Genomic DNA, 20432 nt, shown 5'->3' on the forward strand with positions numbered 1-20432 from the left:
GATTTTTTGAAACGAAGATACATTCAGTTCCACAAGAAAGTGTACGCCATAAATTTAAATGTAACGTCAGCAGCGATATCTGTGGTAGTGGTCTCGAATCTGTAATCAATGCGCCTTTGCACAGTGTGTAAACAAACAGTATGAAATCGATTCCCGGCGGGGACAGGGATTTTCTCTGCCTCGTGATGACTGGGTGTTGTGTGCTGTTCTTAGGTTAGTTAGGTTTAAGGAGTTCTAAGTTCTAGGGGACTGATGACCATAGATGTTAAGTCCCATAGTGCTCAGAGCCAAACAGTATGAAAGCTGAATATTTTGCTTTTTGTCGCTTGTAGTTAGAAATGAGTGCAAAATATATGAAGCGTCACGAGGCAGTGTTGCTTGAAAATCATCCAAAGGGACCAAAGCTTTCATATTGGGTTGCTGTTAAAATTCTTAGAAAGGCAAATACATTGGTTGTAAAGTGGGTCAAACAATATGTAAGGTTGGAATCGTTGACGCTTTACCGGAGAGAGACCTGAGGTGCCAAGCTATAATCGTTAATGGCGGCGACTGGATTAACTATTAGGTAATTGTACAATTAGTAATAACATAAATTTTCATGTAAACATATATTTATAATAGTGTCTTTTATTTCATACAGATAACGGCGTACACTTTCTTGTGGAACTGACTGTATGTGAATATCTTAGGAGAGACAGCATAGACAAACATTTGAATGAACTGAATAAACAATCAGTCAACTTGCTAAACAAGTAGACATATCTACATAAATAAAGATGCGTGCAAAACTTTGAAAAAAGAAACCATAAAATGCCAAATTACGAAAACCCATAAATAGTCGTTAAAATCGTAACGGGAGGAATTTAACGTCAGTTCAAAAATGGTTCAAATGGCTCTGAGCACTATGGGACTCAACTGCTGAGGTCATTAGTCCCCTAGAACTTAGAACTACGAGGGCAGTTCAATAAGTAATGCAACACATTTTTTTTCTCGGCCAATTTTGGTTGAAAAAACCGGAAATTTCTTGTGGAATATTTTCAAACATTCCCGCTTCGTCTAGTTTAGTTTCATTGACTTCCGACAGGTGGCAGCGCTGTACGGAGCTGTTAAAATGGCGTCTGTAACGGATGTGCGTTGCAAACAACGGGCAGTAATCGAGTTTCTTTTGGCGGAAAACCAGGGCATCTCAGATATTCATAGGCGCTTGCAGAATGTCTACGGTGATCTGGCAGTGGACAAAAGCACGGTGAGTCGTTGGGCAAAGCGTGTGTCATCATCGCCGCAAGGTCAAGCAAGACTGTCTGATCTCCCGCGTGCGGGCCGGCCGTGCACAGCTGTGACTCCTGCAATGGCGGAGCGTGCGAACATACTCGTTCGAGATGATCGACGGATCACCATCAAACAACTCAGTGCTCAACTTGACATCTCTGTTGGTAGTGCTGTCACAATTGTTCACCAGTTGGGATATTCAAAGGTTTGTTCCCGCTGGGTCCCTCGTTGTCTAACCGAACACCATAAAGAGCAAAGGAGAACCATCTGTGCGGAATTGCTTGCTCGTCATGTGGCTGAGGGTGACAATTTCTTGTCAAAGATTGTTACAGGCGATGAAACATGGGTTCATCACTTCGAACCTGAAGCAAAACGACAATCAATGGAGTGGCGCCACACCCACTCCCCTATCAAGAAAAAGTTTAAAGCCATACCCTCAGCCGGTAAAGTCATGGTTACAGTCTTCTGGGACGCTGAAGGGGTTATTCTGTTCGATGTCCTTGCCCATGGTCAAACGATCAACTCTGAAGTGTATTGTGCTACTCTTCAGAAATTGAAGAAACGACTTCAGCGTGTTCGTAGGCACAAAAATCTGAACGAACTTCTCCTTCTTCATGACAACGCAAGACCTCACACAAGTCTTCGCACCCGAGAGGAGCTCACAAAACTTCAGTGGACTGTTCTTCCTCATGCACCCTACAACCCCGATCTCGCACCGTTGGATTTCCATATGTTTGGCCCAATGAAGGACGCAATCCGTGGGAGGCACTACGCGGATGATGAAGAAGTTATTGATGCAGTACGACGTTGGTTCCGACATCGACCAGTGGAATGGTACCGTGCAGGCATACAGGCCCTCATTTCAAGGTGGCGTAAGGCCGTAGCACTGAATGAAGATTACGTTGAAAAATAGTGTTGTGTAGCTAAAAGATTGGGGAATAAACTGGTGTATTTCAATGCTGAATATAACAACCCCAGTTTCAGAAAAGAAATGTGTTGCATTACTTATTGAACTGCCCTCGTAGTTAAACCTAACTAACCTAAGGAAATCACAAACATCCATGCCCGAGGCAGGATTCGAACCTGCGACCGTAGCGGTCTTGCGGTTCCAGACTGCAGCGCCTATAACCGCACGGCCACTTCGGCCGGCTTAACGTCAGTAAAAAGCTTTGCGCATACAGGGTGTAACTCAGTACCCTGTACAGACTTTAGGACCTGTGAGGACAGGTTTCTTACACCAAAACAAGAAAATACTGTGTAGCAAACATGGACTCTAAAATGCATAGACCGCATCTCGTGGTCATGCGGTAGCGTTCTCGCTTCCCACGCCCGGGTTCCCGGGTTCGATTCCCGGCGGGGTCAGGGATTTTCTCTGCCTCGTGATGGCTGGGTGTTGTGTGATGTCCTTAGGTTAGTTAGGTTTAAGTAGTTCTAAGTTCTAGGGGACTGATGACCATAGATGTTAAGTCCCATAGTGCTCAGAGCCATTTGAACCATTTTGAAAATGCATAACCTAATGGCAATGAGCACTTGTTCATCTTCGATACTGTGAAAGACACCTCTTCCGCTGCAAATCCTTCGTTTTCCAAATCTAGGGAGGAGGCAGTATGGACTAAAACAAAAAAAAAGTTCCATCAACATGTGCTCTAAAATGCATGTTTTGAGAACTTGAAACATCCTCTTAGAAAAATTTTATAAATGACAGTGCTGGAAAACCTCTACGTTATTTGATTTTCAAACAGCTGAGCAGAACTGAACGTACCCAGACATTTCTCTCTTTACTTATTCTGATCATCACTAACCTGACACACAATATTTTTTCTAGCGCAACGCAATCTGACTTTCAATAATCCCTGACTAACAATAACCTATACCTTTCATAAATCACTTACCTCACAAACATCTTCGTTACTCAAACTACTGCAATACAGCGTGCGCCAATACTGCCAGCCGTTTCCGACCACAGCGCCCTATTCTGCCTGTTTACATATCTCTAAAGTTTAATACTCATGCCTACACCAATTTCTTTGTCGCTTCAGTGTAGATGCGTAGTTGTTTTTCTGATGTCCCAACCTATTATAGATATTCGGTTAACGAGCAAGTAGAACTCCATATATTTATATTCTGCTTTAACACCTGGAAAAATAGTATATGGACACCTTCAGCGCAGTCACAGTTTTTTTTATATTCCAACGGATTATATACACTGTCTAGTTGACGCTAGTGAACCGATGGCGTGGAATATATAAATTGCGCTCAAAGTGCCCGTATACTACTAACGCCAAAGAGACCTCGAAGATAGGACACAACTTCCGGCCTCATCACGGTAGTAATGTAACGCCTCCTGACTAAATTACCTACTGGTGATTATGTTATGGACTCATGATAACCCTTACCGTGAGGTCTGGCCCTGGACCCGTATGACTGACGAATGAAATCTGGTCGCATTGTTTCTTCTCAAAGCCTCGACGAACAGATACGTCCATCGTGTTCGTGATTCTTGTGAGGTGTGGCGACTCCAGTGAGCCTTCTCCAGCTGCCGTCTTCAGGGAAGCCGTCGCAGTGGTCACCGTGTGGATACGCGTCTCGCTGGAAACGGGCCCATTTCCTCCATGACGATGCTGCGCGATTCTGTAAGGCTAAGGAACGCTATGTCTGCACCTTGATCCACAAATCGCGTGGGGCTGCTGAGATCCATATTCGCATGACAATCACCAACGCAGTATTGCGGAACGATAGACACGGCTTCGACAGGTCGCGAACCTATCACTGAGCAATTCCCACAATCGCTGTTAGAGTGCTCTTTCTCACACAATGCATGACATCTTCTCACCATCAGCAGACACCCAAATGCGAATTTTTAATATGGAACCCTCTGCTTGATCTGTACTTATGCGCCGGCCAGGGTGGCCGAGCGGTTCTAGGCGCTACAGTCTGGAACCGCGCGACCGCTATGGTCGCAGGTTCGAATCCTGCCTCGGGCATGGATGTGTGTGATGTCCTTAGGTTAGTTAGGTTTAAGTAGTTCTAAGTTCTAGGGGACTGATGACCTCAGAAGTTTAGTCCCATAGTGCTCAGAGCCATTTTTTTGTCCTTATGCGTAGAATCTAGACGCCGTTATGCGTTCCTTCTTTCTGTGATTGTTTTCAAATGCTAGTCATTTGCACATCCAGGTAATGATTACAATCCATGCCATGTGAGTGGTTGCATGCCACCTTCGTGGTGTTGCAATTTCAATGGCTAATAGTGCACTATTGCACACTTGTGTGTCTGAGTACCACTAAACAAACTAAAAAAGACTGAACGAGAAATTGGAGGCAAGAGAAGATTTTGAGAACATCCTTTATCTTGTTCAAAGGAAATGGTGAATAGAGATGTCGGCATGATCGTGAGCCACAAATCCAGTTCACTGATGTGATGGGTGGACGATGAGTTGCTTTTATAGAAATGAGAATTAGCTAGCCATATCGCCGGTTTTGTATTTATTTTCTGGAGCAGGCAACAACGACTGCTAGATTCTATCAAGTGGAAACGGACCAGCAAGAGATGAGGGTCAGTTATCGTGAGATCGAAGGACAAGTTCGATGCGGGGAAATTCATCAGGAATGGCAGGATTAAAGAACAAGGAGAGCAATGAACAAACGAGCAACGAATGTCAGCTTAGCGCGGTACTCAAAAAAAGTTCAAATGGCAATGAGCACTATGGGACTTAACATCTCAGGTCATCAGTCCCCTAGAACTTAGAACTACTTAAACCTAACTAACTTATGGACATCACACACATCCATGGCCGAGGCAGGATTCAAACCTACGACCGTAGCAGTCGCGCGGATCCGGACTGAAGCGCATAGAACCGGTATTCAGATGGAAAGAAATATTGAAGAAGAACATCAATAATAAGAAAAGTAGAAGATAAAATGTTTGCGATCTGTAATATCGATATCCAAGGCAAGTTGACTTTCTAAGAAACAAAGTAATTACACTCCGCATCTACGGGCATTTTTTGTGTGTTCTTTGATTCAATACAAAAGAAAAATGAATCAAAATTTGCCAAGAAAATACAGTAAATTTATTTACTGAATAATCTGAAAAATGTCCTCCTCTGACCGGCATTGATTGTTTAATGAAGAGAAAGTACTGAGTGTTAACATACAATGATACCCTGTTGTTGTTATTGTTGTTGTGGTCTTCAGTCCTGAGACTGGTTTGATGCAGCATGCTACCCTATCCTGTGCAAGCTTCTTCATCTCCCAGTACTTCCTACAACCCACATCCTTCTGAATCTGCTTAGTGTATTCATCTCTTGGTCTCCCTCTACGATTTTACCCTCCACGCTGCCCTCCAATGCTAAATTTGTGATCCCTTGATGCCTCAGAACATGTCCTACCAACCGGTCCCTTATTCTTGTCAAGTTGTGCCACAAACTCCTCTTGTCCCAAATTCTATTCAATACTTCATTATTAGTTATGTGATCTACCCATCTGATCTTCAGCATTCTTCTGTAGCACCACATTTCGAAAGCTTCTATTCTCTTCTTGTCCAAACTAATTATCGTCCATGTTTCACTTCCATATGTGGCTACACTCCATACAAATACTTTCAGAAAAAACTTCCTGACACTTAAATCCATACTCGATGTTAACAAATTTCTTTTCTTGAGAAACGCATTCCTTGCCTCTACATTTTATATCTTCTCTACTTCGACCATCATCAGTTATTTTGCTCCGCAAATAGCAGAATTGATTTACTACTTTAAGTGTCTCATTTCCTAATCTAATTCCCTCAGCATCAAATGGTTCAAATGGCTCTGAGCACTATGGGACTTAACATCTGAGGTCATCAGTCCCCTAGAACTTAGAACTACTTAAACCTAACCAACCTAAGGACATCACACACATCCATGCCCGAGGCAGGATTCGAACCTGCGACCGTAGCGGCCGCGAGGTTCCAGACTGAAGCGCCTAGAACCGCTCGGCCACCAGCGGCCGGCCCCTCAGCATCATCCGATTTAATTCTACTACATTCCATTATCCTCGTTTTGCTTTTGTTGATGTTCATCTTATATCCACCTTTCAAGACACTGTCCATTCCGTTCAGCTGCTCTTCCAAGTCCTTTGCTGTGTCTGACAGAATTACAATGTCATCGGTGAACCTGAAAGGTTTTATTTCTTATCCATGGATTTTAATACCTACTCCGAATTTTTCTTTTGTTTCCTTTACTGCTTGCTCAATATAGAGATTGAATAACATCGGGGAGACGCTACAACCCTGTCTCACTCCCTTCCCAACCACTGCTTTCCTTTCATGCTCCTCGACTCTTATAACTGCCATCTGGTTTCTGTACAAATTTTAAATAGCCTTTCGCTCCCTGTATTTTACCCCTGCCACCTTTAGAATTTGAAAGAGGGTATTCCAGCCGACATTGTCAGAAGCGTTCTCTAAGTCTACACCCTACACGGACTATTACAGTAAATTCCGTTGTACCAGTAGGGATGAAAAGGGCGTTAAGGATACTTTAAGTACTAATGTTTAAATAATGTGATTATACAACGAGAAATATGCGGAAGCAATCGAACATGACATGTAACTCCATTTACGGAACAAGTTATGTTACTGAACGTAGTTCCTGTGCCGTACAAGTCATCTTGACGCACATTGTTACGTGCGTTATCTGTCTGTCTTATGAGAACACTTAATATTTCGTCGCTTGGCTGGTATACGTAAGCTCTTCCTCCTCACCACAGGAAGCAACGCTGTCCAACTGCGTGTCGCAAATCCTCTCTGCGGCCCACATCCGCTGCGAAAGCGTGTGGTCAAGCCTTACGCAAGCTGCAGCTTCTGAGCAGTCCAGCTGAATGGAGCAGCTAGCAAGAAATGGCAGTCGACTAATGTAAAAGGGCGATAGGTTTCAAAATATTCAAATGTTCCTAATGGACCAAGCTGCTGAGGTCACCGGTCCCTAGACTTACACACTACTTAATCTAACTTACGCTAAGGACAACACACCCATCCATGCCCGAGGGAGGACTCGAACCTCCGGCGGAAGGGACCGCGCGATTTGTGACATGGCTCCTCTAACCGCGCACCCACTCCACGCGGCGAAAGTTTTTCTTGCTGCCAGCATCTACTCTCGCAGAGAGAATTGTGGGCCATGTACCAATCGAGCTTTCATGTGGAAGAGACGTGGGGCCTGCCGTTCGCGTATATCTTTTCCTTGTCCACCGTATGCACGTCACACTTGTAAATCAAACGGGAGGCTACTATTTAAAAGGTCGTAGAATTCCGACGCTGAATATTCCTGCATTGTGTCCGTAAGTATGGGGAAAAATGTGAAAGCTGGCTGAGATCTCCCTCAGATGGGACATAAAAACCAACGTGGACGAGCAGTTGGCCGATTTTTGTGACGTGAAAACGCCAACTTTCACGTTGCGGAGCATTTCCAAGCGTGAAAATCGGAATAAGGCTCATCAGATTTTTGTTTCGTGGAGAGGAAAGTGGTCAATGAGATGTAACATCGATTGCTACGGCAAAGGCAGAACATAAGTGACGTCATATTGGATTACGTCGTTTCCGTATTGGTTGAAAACAGTCTTGGTTGCAATTTTAGTTTTTATTTTTCAACTACGCGTTTCGCCTTATTTAGGCATCTTCACGTTGATCTTAATTTGGTATTTCTTAGAACGATCCTTTAGACAGTGTACCCAAAGGGCATGGTCAATACATCAGGCCAACATCGCCTTCGTTAAACTCAGTAAAAAATTTTCTAGATGGACGCGAGGGACAGCCATGCGGATAAGGTGCTTGTCATCTCGACTGCTAGTGATACGAGGCCGTTGGGATCCAGCACGGCGTTCCGTATTACCCTCCTGAACCCACAGATTCCATATTCTGCTAACAGTCATTGGATCTCGACCAACGGGAGCACCAATGTCGCGATACGATAAACCACAATCGCGATAGGCTACAATCCGACCTTTATCAAAGTCGGAAACGTGATGGTACGCATTTCTCCTCCTTACACGAGGCATCACAACAACGTTTCACCAGGCAACGCCGGTCAACTGCTGTTTGTGTATGAGAAATCGGTTGGAAACTTTCCTCATGTCAGCACGTTGTAGGTGTCGCCACCGGTGCCATCCTTGTGTGAATGCCCTGAAAAGCTAATCATTTGCATATCACAGCATCTTCTTCCTGTCGGTTAAATTTCGCGTCTGTAGCACGTCATCTTCGTGGTGTAGCAATTTTAGTGGCCAGTAGTGTAGTTTCTCATTTATTACGACAGTGCTGTCGCATTCGGTAATAGCAAGGTTTACATCTCCGTTTCCGCAGATTCACCGGGACGGTTGCTACGAAATACTGCAGCCGATTATCGGCCGCACCTTCGTCCCCTAGTGACCTCTGCGGGTTGTGTAGCCTTGAAATTCGCCTTCCTTCTTCCGCAACGGTCCAGAACCGCGTTAGGGCCATAAGCGGCCTGTCTGTTCGTATCAAGCCGAACGGGAGTGACGAAGGTCGATACTGACTAGTGTAATAAGCTTTACGAGATGCTCCGTAGTTGAGGATGCGATGTATTTGCGCGGAACTTGCCGCTCTTTTCATCAATCCGAGCTTCATCTTATCGACTGCTTGAGATGAAAACTCTTTTCTAAAGTACAGTCTAATTTTCTTTCGCAATAAAAGTTGGTTCTGATAAAGCGTGACGGCCACTGTCGATCAGTAAATGAAATGGCTCGAAATTCTCCGTCCCTTTTCATATCGATCTTTTCACTTGCATTTCCTTTATACGTTTTCTTCGTGTGATTGAAGTTTTCGTATTTGTTTCTTTTGTAGTAACTATCCCCCAACTGTGTTAACACGTAGTCAGAACATGTAGCCAGAACAAGGTGTTAGGGGTTTTGTTATTCAATAGCTTCGTACACTAATTCTGTAAAGCCTTTTTTTTTTTTTAGAAAATCCTTTTGAGACTGTTGAAGTATTTCAGTGAAAGCATTTCGATTCTGGAAACTTATTGAACGTCAAAGGCAGTGTTTTAGTACTATTAATGAAGTAAAACATTTATAACTCTCGTACTTCTTTGCAAAGACAAAATCCCATTTAAGTTTCGTAATCCTCTGATAAGACAGTATCGTTTGATATACATCACAAAAACATTCTGTTTCATCTTTACTTGGTATTTTTTCTGTTGATTGTCACCGTGGTATATTTTTAGTCCTTACGACCTTCCCCCTTTCAGGCCGATTCAATCAGTTTATTATTAAAAAAAAATTTGCATGTGAACTGAATCGGCATCTTCTGAGGGACGCAGAATGCCATTTGTATGCACCGAATTATCTATATAAATTATCATCGCCGTAATTTAAGATTGCAAGACAATTAATTTGCATCAGAATACACACAATAATTCTGTAATATAACTCATTTGACGCCATAAAGATGACGTGACAAGCAGACCCCTCAGTTGGGGGTGACTGGTTTAGCACGATCTGACAGCTGCTGCTGTACATACATATTTTCAAGATGACGCTCTTTTGCCGACGGTGAGTGTTTAAGGAGACCATACACCGAAGCTGATCAGTCTTCTATTCATACCCCAAGGACATAAACATTGTATCCAGTCTGTCTGCATACAGAGTAAATTCCGCGGCAAGTATGAGAAAGTGTTCAAACTGTTTGCGTAGCGTGTATCTAAGGCGGGTACCAGCCCGTTATTCGCCTACTGGTACGTGGGAAAGCACCTAAAAAGCACAGCCAAGCTAGCCAGCACCTCGATACCTCGTCGTTAATGAGCCGAGCAAATTCGATCCGGAGCCGGCATACTTCCCCGTCACGAAAGCGATCGTGTTAATAGGCGCCTCTACTGGGACGAGTGGCGCTGTATTGCTTTTGCCTAGTGTGAAGTTGGCTACAGCGATGCAGCGGGAGAGTTTAGTTCGTCTCAAATGGCTCTGAGCACTGTGTGACTTAACATCTGAGGTCACCAGTCACCTTGAACTTAGAACTACTTGAACCTAACTAACCTAAGGATATCACACGCATCCATGCCCGAGGCAGGATTCGAACCTGCGACCGTAGCAGTCGCGCGGTTCCGGACTGAAGCGCCTAGAACCGCTCGGCCACAACGGCCGGCATCATTGTGTCCTGCATCATTTCACTCAGTACTGGTCTTCTCACGAGCTCCGTAAAACTTTGTTGCTATAAGACAACTATTTTACCGAATAGTATCACGAATCCATCTTTCGAACTATATTTTTTGTCTATTTTTTCTCTGTTACGTAACTGAAGGTGCTATTCCTACGACGTACATATACGTGCAATACATGTCTCTCTCTCTCTCTCTCTCTCTCTCTCTCTCTCTCTCTCTCTCTCCCTCCTCGCTGGATAGTCACAAATGAACACAGCATCGTCGAATTCACACTATGTTTCCCGACGAATACGATGTGCTGTTAAAAACACTCGGGAAAACAATACATATCGCCTGCCGCAATAGGACAGTACCACCTAGTATCTGGAATATCTTTGTAGAAGCGTCAATTTGACGAAGAAGGAACGAAATTCTGCCTATTTTGTACTTCGCTTTAAAACCAAATGCGAAAGAATAATTGTAGTGTTGGGAACCTATGTCGGAACGTATCGGATCACTTTATCGTAACATCTGGCGACGACTAGTCGTTATTCATCACGGGAAACGGAAACATATGTTTCCATGAGCTTAATGACAACACTTCGCAGCAAAATTGTATACTGTGGTATTACCAAAATAATGTCCTACACAGTATTACGCTGGGTGAACATTAATACAAACTATAGGGTCGGATTACTGACTGGAAATGGAGAACAAGTGATATGAACTTGTGTCTGGGAATGCATCGTTGTCACGGTAGAGGGTGCTGAGGAATGACAATTCCTCTGACAGCGTGCCGTGAGTTCCTTGTGTGTTGCAGGCTGTCTGACTGATGCAGCATACTGTAACCAGCAGAATGGTCTGGAATTCATGTCGGGAATAAGGTGAGATAGTGTTTCTCTACAGCCTATCATATGGAAACGGTCGACAGGTAGCACGGATGTACCAAAACAAATACCCTCATAGACACCAATCACATCACACAACATTTCAAGCCCTTTTTGGGCGTTTGTGTGATTATAGGCCCTTTCAGATAGACGAACGTGCAGAAAGGCGGCAGACTGTTGCATACATCAGATTTGGAGGACCGGGTCCTGCAGGATACTGAGACGAACCCCAGTACAAGTTCCAAGCAAGTGGCCCGCCAACATGGTTATACCCAAAGTACGGTTATGTGTATCCTGCATGGTTCAAATGGTCCAAATGGCTCTGAGCATTATGGGACTTAACACCTGAGGTCATCAGTCCCCTAGAACTTAGAACTACTTAAACCTAACTAACCTAATGACACCACACACATCCATGCCCGAGGCAGGATTCGAACCTGCGACCGTACCGGTCGCGCGGTTCCAGACTGCAGCGCCTAGAGCCGCTCGGCCACCCCGGCCGGCTATCCTGCATGACAACCGCTACAACCCGCATCAGCTGCATTGTCACTGAGGCCACTTTGAACATGTGTTGTGACGCGGATGCGATGCTTCTCTGTATTGTGTTACGGGACGATTTGTTATCGCTGCATTTTCGCACAGATGCTCGTAGGACCGTTCGTCCTCAATTTCCAACCAGGAACCTGTCCCTGCAGTTTGTCGGTTTTATTAAACACCACCCTGTGTATAAACGGTTGCAATGTTTGTAACGATCAGGCTTAGTGTATTTTATTCAGAGATACAGTATTCGTAAAACATTAAACTGCCTGTTTTCACCCGTATGGTGAGAACGACATGTAACACATGTGAATTTGAAAGCGTTAGTTTCAACACCGTTGATTCTTATTTTAAAAATCAAAATAGACGTATCTAGAGCGCCATAGATACACGACTGGCCATTAAAATTGCTACACCAAGAAGAAATGCAGATGATAAACGGGTATTCATTGGACAAATATATTATACTACAACTGACATGTGATTACATTTTCACGCAATTTGGGTGCATACAACCTAAGAAATCAGTACCCAGAACAACCACCTCTGGCCGTAATAACGGCCTTGATACGTCTGGGCATTGAGTCAGAGCTTGCATGGCGTGTACAGGCACAGGTGCTCATGCAGCTTCAACACGATACCACAGTTCATCAAGAGTAGTGACTGGCGTATTGTGACGAGACAGTTGCTCGGCCACCATTGACCAGACTTTTTCAATTGGTGAGAGATCTGGAGAATGTGCTGGCCAGGCCAGCAGTCCAACATTTTCTGTATCCAGAAAGGCCCGTACAGGACCTGCATCATGCGGTCGTGCATTATCCTGTTGAAATGTAGGGTTTCGCAGGGATCGAATGAAGGGTAGAGCCACGGGTCGTAACACATCTGAAATGTAGCTTCCACTGTTCAAAGTGCCGTCAATGCGAACAAGAGGTGACCGAAACGTGTAACCAATGGCACCCCATACCATCACTCGGGGTGATACGCCAGTATGGCGATGACGAATAAACGCTTCCAATGTTTGTTCACCGCGATGTCTCCAAACGCGAATGCGACCGTCATGATGCTGGAAACAGAACCTGGATTCATCCGAAAGAATGACGTTTCGCCATTCGTGCACCCAGGCTCGTCGTTGAGTACACCATCGCAAGCGCTCCTGTCTGTGATGCAGCGGCAAGGGTAACCGCAGTCATGGTCTCCGAGGTGATAGTCCATGCTGCTGCAAACGACGTCGAACTGTTCGTGCAGATGGTTGTTGTCTTGCAAACGTCCCCATCTGTTGACTCGGGGATCGAGACGTGGCTGCACGATCCGTTACAGCCATGTGGATGAGATGACTGTCATCTCGCCTGCTAGTGATACGAGGCCGCTGGGATCCAGCACGGTGTTCCGTATTACCCTCCTGAACCCATAGATTCCATATTCTGCTAACAGTCATTGGATCTCGACCAACGCGAGCAGCAATGTCGCAATACGATAAACCGCAATCGCGATAGGCTACAATCCGACCTTGATCAAAGCCGGAAACGTGATGGTACTCATTTCTCCTCCTTACACGAGGCATCGCAACAACGTTTCACCAGGCAACGCCGGTCAACTGCTGTTTGTGTATGAGAAATCGGTTGGAAACTTTCCTCACGTCAGCACGTTGTAGGTGTCGCCACCGGCGCCAACCTTGTGTGAATGCTCTGAAAAACTAGTAATTTGCATATTACAGCATCATCTTCCTGTCGGTTAAATTTCGCGTCTGTAGCATCTTCGTGGTGTAGCAATTTTAATGGCCAGTAGTGTAGTTATCGTTTGTGGCACTTTACAGCTGAGTAGCACAATTAATATTGTTAAAAATATTAAGTAAAAAAATGGATCAAATGGCTCTGAACACTATGGGACTTGGCATCTGAGGTCATCAGTCCCCTAGAACTTAGAACTACTTAAACCTAACTAAACTAAGGACATCACACACATCCATGCACAAGGCAGGATTCGAACCTGCGACCGTTGCGGTCTCGCGGTTCCAGACTGAAGCGCCTAGAACCGCACGGCCACACCGGCCTGCAAAATATTGAGTAGCGGCGACTTTAATGATAATATGTTATTCATCAACCGCCTTCTTTAACGAATCTTATTTGTATGTAATTATTTCGTCTATTATATTCTTTACAAGCTACGCATCTGTGGGGATGACGGCAAGTTTTATTGAAGGGAGATACGGTGCCCTGGCCACTATCATGTGCGAACTTGTTTGCGCCACTTGGCGCGTGGCGGCGCTGCCGCGGCCGGCCCGGCAGGAAGGCGTATTAAAAGGGCGTGCCGCCGCTGGGTGCGCACTCAGTCGCCTGCCGCCGCCAGAGGTGAGTCTCTCTTCCTGTCACTCCAGCCCATCAACAACAATGCCACGTGCCCTCGTCGTCACTTCGCAATTTTCCGCCACCGTCTCCGATCGTCTCGCGGCAGAACAGTGGTAACAAACATTTTTTCTGCGTCAGAGTGCGATAGTATCACCTATCGGAATCTCGGCTGTGATGACAGTTTCATGTCTGGCGTAGTCAGAGTTTAGGCGTGATAGTGAGTTCACGAAGCCATCAAATGTAAATACGAAATACAAGTTATTAACTTACAGAGCGCCTACATGTTAATTGTGGTTGGGCGGGTCTGTCGGATACGGCGGTCCATTGAGTAAGCCCACGGTTTGCTTTGTTATATACTAAACGTACATGGGTGCGGGACAGATGGTTAGTGTATTCAAGTTCGGTATACTGCTATTCTGCTTTCACAAATGACCGGCACTTTTTCCTTTACAAAGATCACGGTGAAAGACTGAATTTTACTGTAGGTGGATGTCTAGGTTAATCTGAAAGGTGGCAGTTTCATTGACAGTTAAAGTAGCCTGCTTACGTTATGTGACAATAGTCTTTTGATTACTAATTCTGGTTGAGCTTATCTTCGCGCTGATTTACTCTAAGAAATATACGAAGCATCCAATTTTTGTGTAGCTTGATTTATGCCAAAACATGTTTCGCGTTTTCATTCACCATCAAATGGCGTAATACGTTTACATATTCGTCAGCATAACGTTTTTCTCGACTGCGTTGTAAACGCTGCAGCTTCCTTTTGTTCCGTAGCCGGCCGGTGTGGTAGAGCGGTTCTAGTGGCTTCAGTCTGGAACCGCGCGACCGCTACGGTCCCAAGCTCGAATCCTGCCTCGGGCATGGATGTGTGTGATGTCCTTAAGTTAGTTAGGTTTAAGTAGTTCTAAGTTCTAGGGGACTGATGACCTTAGATGTTAAGTCCCATAGTGCTCAGAGCCGTTTGAACCATATTTATTTTATTTTATTTTTTTTCTGAACTTGTGGCTCATTTTTCCACCTTTTTATGCGTAGCATAAATACTTTTAGGTTCATCTATGCGTTTGTCGCCACATTATGAGTGCTACGCTACATCGGCGAAGTGTGTGTGTTATACACACAAAGGCGGAAAAAGGAGCCACAAATTACAGAAAAACGGAAGCTGCAGCTTTAAAACGCAGTCAATAGAAACGTTACGCTGATGAAGATGTAAATGTATTACGCCAGTTGAAGGTGGATTAAGACGCTAAGCACGTCTTGGTATGAATAAAGCTGTACAAAAGTGAATGCTTGTTTATTTCTTCAAATAATAAAAAGTAGTGCAGTATAACACGGCGTTTGTGTCATCTCTATAGGGCAGTTTTCGTTATAACTAAAACTTAATTCAGGAAAGCTGTATTAATCAATAGACAAATTTCCGATCCGTATTTGGGTCAAATTATGTGCGTATGTCGTGCTTAAAGTGTGAAAAATTCAAGGGGGGGGGGCGGCACTAAGTATCTATCCGGCTACGGAAAACGCCTTTGAGGATTTCATCTCGGAGTTTCGGGTGAATTGTACAATAGACCTGCTCTTTGGATATAAATTGTTGAAGCGCGTGAAAGTTTGTAATGTTAAGTAAGATAAAGAGGTCGAACACGTTGTCCCGTAAACGCCGTTTCCCAGCCCTGCAACCGTTTTCCACACATCCTGGCGACATTTGCAGTGTACCGCAAGTCTCTAGAGGAACGGAAGGTTCCAAATGATTGGGAAAGAGCACAGGTAGTCCCAGTCTTCAAGAAGGGTCGTTGAGCAGATGCGCAAAATTATAGACCTATATCTCTGGCGTCGATCTGTTGTAGAATTTTAGAACATGTTTTTTGCTCGCGTATCATGTCGTTTCTGGAAACCCAGAATCTACTCTGTAGGAATCAACATGGATTCCGGAAACAGCGATCGTGTGAGACCCAGCTTGCTTTATTTGTTCATGAGACCCAGAAAATATTAGATACAGGCTCCCAGGTAGATGCTATTTTTCTTGACTTCAAAATGGTTCAAATGGCTCTGAGCACTATGGGACTCAACTGCTGAGGTCATTAGTCCCCTAGAACTTAGAACTAGTTAAACCTAACTAACCTAAAGACATCACAAACATCCATGCCCGAGGCAGGATTCGAACCTGCGACCGTAGCGGTCTTGCGGTTCCAGACTGCAGCGGCTTTAACCGCACGGCCACTGCGGCCGGCTTTCTTGACTTCCGGAAGGCGTTCGATACAGTTCCGCATTGTCGCCTGATAAAGTAAGAGCCTACGGAATATCAGACCAGCTGTGTGGCTGGATTGAAGAGTTTTTAGCAAACAGAACACAGCATGTTGTTCTCAATGGAAAGACGTCTACAGACGTTAAAGTAACCTCTGGCGTGTCACAGGGGAGTGTTATGGGACCATTGCTTTTCACAATATGTATGACTGACCTAGTAGATAGTGTCCGAAGTTCCATGCGGCTTTTCGCGGATGATGCTGTAGTATACAGAGAAGTTGCAGCATTAGAAAATTGCAGCGAAATGCAGGAACATCTGCAGCGGATAGGCACTTGGTGCAGGGAGTGGCAACTGACTCTTAACATAGACAAATGTAATGTATTGCGAATACATAGAAATAAGGATGCTTTATTGTATGATTATATGATAGCGGAACAAACACTGGTAGCAGTTACTTCTGTAAAATATCTGGGAGTATGCGTACGAACGATTTGAAGTGGAATGATCATATAAAATTAATTGTTGGTAAGGCGGGTACCAGGTTGAGATTCATTGGGAGAGTCCTTAGAAAATGTAGTCCATCAGCAAAGAACGTGGCTTACAAAACACTCATCCGACCTATACTTGAGTACTGCTCATCAGTGTGGGATCCGCACCAGGTCGGGTTGACGGAGGACATAGAGAAGATCCAAAGAAGAGCGGCGCGTTTCGTCACAGGGTTATTTGGTAAGCGTGATAGCGTTACGGAGATGTTTAGCGAACTCAAGTGGCAGACTCTGCAAGAAAGGCGTTCTGCATCTCAGTGCAGCTTGCTGTCCAGGTTTCGAGAGGGTGCGTTTCTGCATGAGGTATCGAATATATTGCTTCCCCCTACTTATACCTCCCGAGGAGATCACGAATGTAAAATTAGAGAGATTCGAGCGCGCACGGAGGCTTTCCAGCAGTCGTTCTTCCCGCGAGCCATACGCGACTGAAACAGGAAAAGGAGGTAATGACAGTGGCACGTAAAGTGCCCTCCGCCACACACCGTTGGGTGGCTTGCGGAGTATATATGTAGATAGAACAGACGCTGGGCCATAATAACCCTCCCTTTGCGTTAGTCGCTTATCACAGTGACTTTATATGTACGTGGGTTGCCCAGAAAGTAATGTACCACATTTTTTTCTTGAACAGTTCTTTTTGGACATAATGAGAATTACACACACGAAAGAATGGTGTTTAATCTATATGTATATTTTTCACGTTATCTCCATCCTGTTCTATGGCCTTCCTCCAGCGCGAAACAAGAGCGTGTATGTCCTGTCGGTACCAATTCTCGGTCTGGCGGCGGGGCCAGTGCTTCACTGTGTGAACTTCCTTTGCTGATTGACAAATGCAGTGCCAACTGCCGAGTCGTTCTCGCGAATGACAACATCAGCTCGCTGCAACGTGTCAGGTGCGACAACCTGGATGGTCTGTCCGACCGCTGCAAATCGTTGAGAACTCAGCCGAACTGCCTTCTGACGACTAACTGTACTGCTGTGATGCTCCATAACCTTTGCACAAGCGTTTGTCAATATTCCCCACAGTTTCTTTCTCTGCAGTGAGAAACTCAATAACGGCACGTTGCTTGTAACGTACATCACATATACACTCCTGGAAATTGAAATAAGAACACCGTGAATTCATTGTCCCAGGAAGGGGAAACTTTATTGACACATTCCTGGGATCAGATACGTCACATGATCACACTGACAGAACCACAGGCACATAGACACAGGCAACAGAGCATGCACAATGTCGGCACTAGTACAGTGTATATCCACCTTTCGCAGCAATGCAGGCTGCTATTCTCCCATGGAGACGATCGTAGAGTTGCTGGATGTAGTCCTGTGGAACGGCTTGCCATGCCATTTCCACCTGGCGCCTCAGTTGGACCAGCGTTCGTGCTGGACGTGCAGACCGCGTGAGACGACACTTCATCCAGTCCCAAACATGCTCAATGGGGGACAGATCCGGAGATCTTGCTGGCCAGGGTAGTTGACTTACACCTTCTAGAGCACGTTGGGTGGCACGGGATACATGCGGACGTGCATTGTCCTGTTGGAACACCAAGTTCCCTTGTCGGTCTAGGAAAGGTAGAACGATGGGTTCGATGACGGTTTGGATGTACCGTGCACTATTCAGTGTCCCCTCGACGATCATCAGTGGTGTACGGCCAGTGTAGGAGATCGCTCCCCACACCATGATGCCGGGTGTTGGCCCTGTGTGCCTCGGTCGTATGCAGTCCTGATTGTGGCGCTCACCTGCACGGCGCCAAACACGCATACGACCATCATTGGCAGCAAGGCAGAAGCGACTCTCATCGCTGAAGACGACACGTCTCCATTCGTCCCTCCATTCACGCCTGTCGCGACACCACTGGAGGCGGGCTGCACGATGTTGGGGCGTGAGTGGAAGACGGCCTAACGGTGTGCGGGACCGTAGCCCAGCTTCATGGAGACGGTTGCGAATGGTCCTCGCCGATACCCCAGGAGCAACAGTGTCCCTAATTTGCTGGGAAGTGGCGGTGCGGTCCCCTACGGCACTGCGTAGGATCCTACGGTCTTGGCGTGCATCCGTGCGTCGCTGCGGTCCGGTCCCAGGTCGACGGGCACGTGCACCTTCCGCCGACCACTGGCGACAACATCGATGTACTGTGGAGACCTCACGCCCCACGTGTTGAGCAATTCGGCGGTACGTCCACCCGGCCTCCCGCATGCCCACTATACGCCCTCGCTCAAAGTCCGTCAACTGCACATACGGTTCACGTCCACGCTGTCGCGGCGTGCTACCAGTGTTAAAGACTGCGATGGAGCTCCGTACGCCACGGCAAACTGGCTGACACTGACGGCGGCGGTGCACAAATGCTGCGCAGCTAGCGCCATTCGACGGCCAACACCGCGGTTCCTGGTGTGTCCGCTGTGCCGTGCGTGTGATCATTGCTTGTACAGCCCTCTCGCAGTGTCCGGAGCAAGTATGGTGGGTCTGACACACCGGTGTCAATGTGTTCTTTTTTCCATTTCCAGGATTGTAGACGCCATTTTTAAACTGTCCTGCAGCTACGCTATCTGTCGGAAGTGGCGGAAACCTGGCAAGCTCACTCAAGAGACTTCAAATAATACAGACGTAACGTTTCGGATTTGTAGCATTGTTTTCGGCTGAGAAACAAATTCGTTGCAATACTTTTTGTGCAACCCTCGTAGTTCCCGTAGCGTATGACGTGTCCGCAAAGCCGCCAAGTGGCTTTCAGTATCGTGGCGGGCAATGTTCGCCAGTGTAAGTGCAAGTCCGTATACGAGAAAGCCATTACTAGTACAATGGACTAAGTCACAGTGACGAGAAACAGGATGAGGAGGAGGGATGTAGCAGGTGACGAACTCAGTCACATTCAGGAGGAGCAGGGTTCAAATGCCCTATACGCACGACACCCGTCACTTGACGGACGAACGAGAGCTTGCCCTCACTGCCAGGCAAAACAGAATTTTTTAAGCTATTCGTTATCAAGAACGTAGAGTTATAAAATATAACACAGCCAGTCAGAGTTTCAGTTCTTTTCTGCTTTTATTTCTTCATTTTTCCACGATGTGTTTTGGTTCAAATGGCTCTGAGCACTATGGGACTTAACATCTGTGGTCATCAGTCCCCTAGACTTAGAACTGCGCTACTGGCCATTAAAACTGCTACACCAAGAACAAATGCAGATGATAAACGGGTATTCATTGGACAAATATATTATACTAGAACTGACATGTGATTACATTTTCACGCAATTAGAGTGCATAGATCCTGAGTTATCAGTACCCAGAACATCCATCTCTGGCCGTAATAACGGCCTTGATACGCCTGGGCATTGAGTCCAACAGAGCTTGGATGGCGCGTACAGGTACAGCTGTCCATGCAGCTTTAACATGATACCACAGTTCAAGAGTAGTGACGCGTATTTTGACGAGCCAGTTGCTCGGCCACCAGTGACCAGACGTTTTCAATTGGTGAGAGATCAGGAGAATGTGCTGGCC

At 45.7% G+C, this 20432-nt stretch overlaps 1 protein-coding gene across 3 annotated transcripts in view; it reads left to right on the top strand.

The window, feature by feature from the left end:
- LOC126470882 (organic cation transporter protein) overlaps window positions 1–20432 on the top strand; it is a 489616-nt gene that overhangs the window by 304995 nt on the left and 164189 nt on the right. Inside the window, exon 1 of one of the 3 annotated variants that reach the window (XM_050098906.1) lies at window positions 14143–14162. The exons of the other annotated variants lie outside the window; for them this stretch is intronic. The gene's annotated coding sequence lies outside the window, so the exon portion shown is untranslated. Of the gene's footprint in view, window positions 1–14142; window positions 14163–20432 lie in introns of those variants that run through there. 3 annotated transcript variants of the gene reach the window in all.

The sequence above is a fragment of the Schistocerca serialis genome, chromosome 3 (genome assembly GCF_023864345.2).
Source record: "Schistocerca serialis cubense isolate TAMUIC-IGC-003099 chromosome 3, iqSchSeri2.2, whole genome shotgun sequence".
Taxonomy (NCBI): Eukaryota; Metazoa; Arthropoda; class Insecta; order Orthoptera; family Acrididae; genus Schistocerca; species Schistocerca serialis.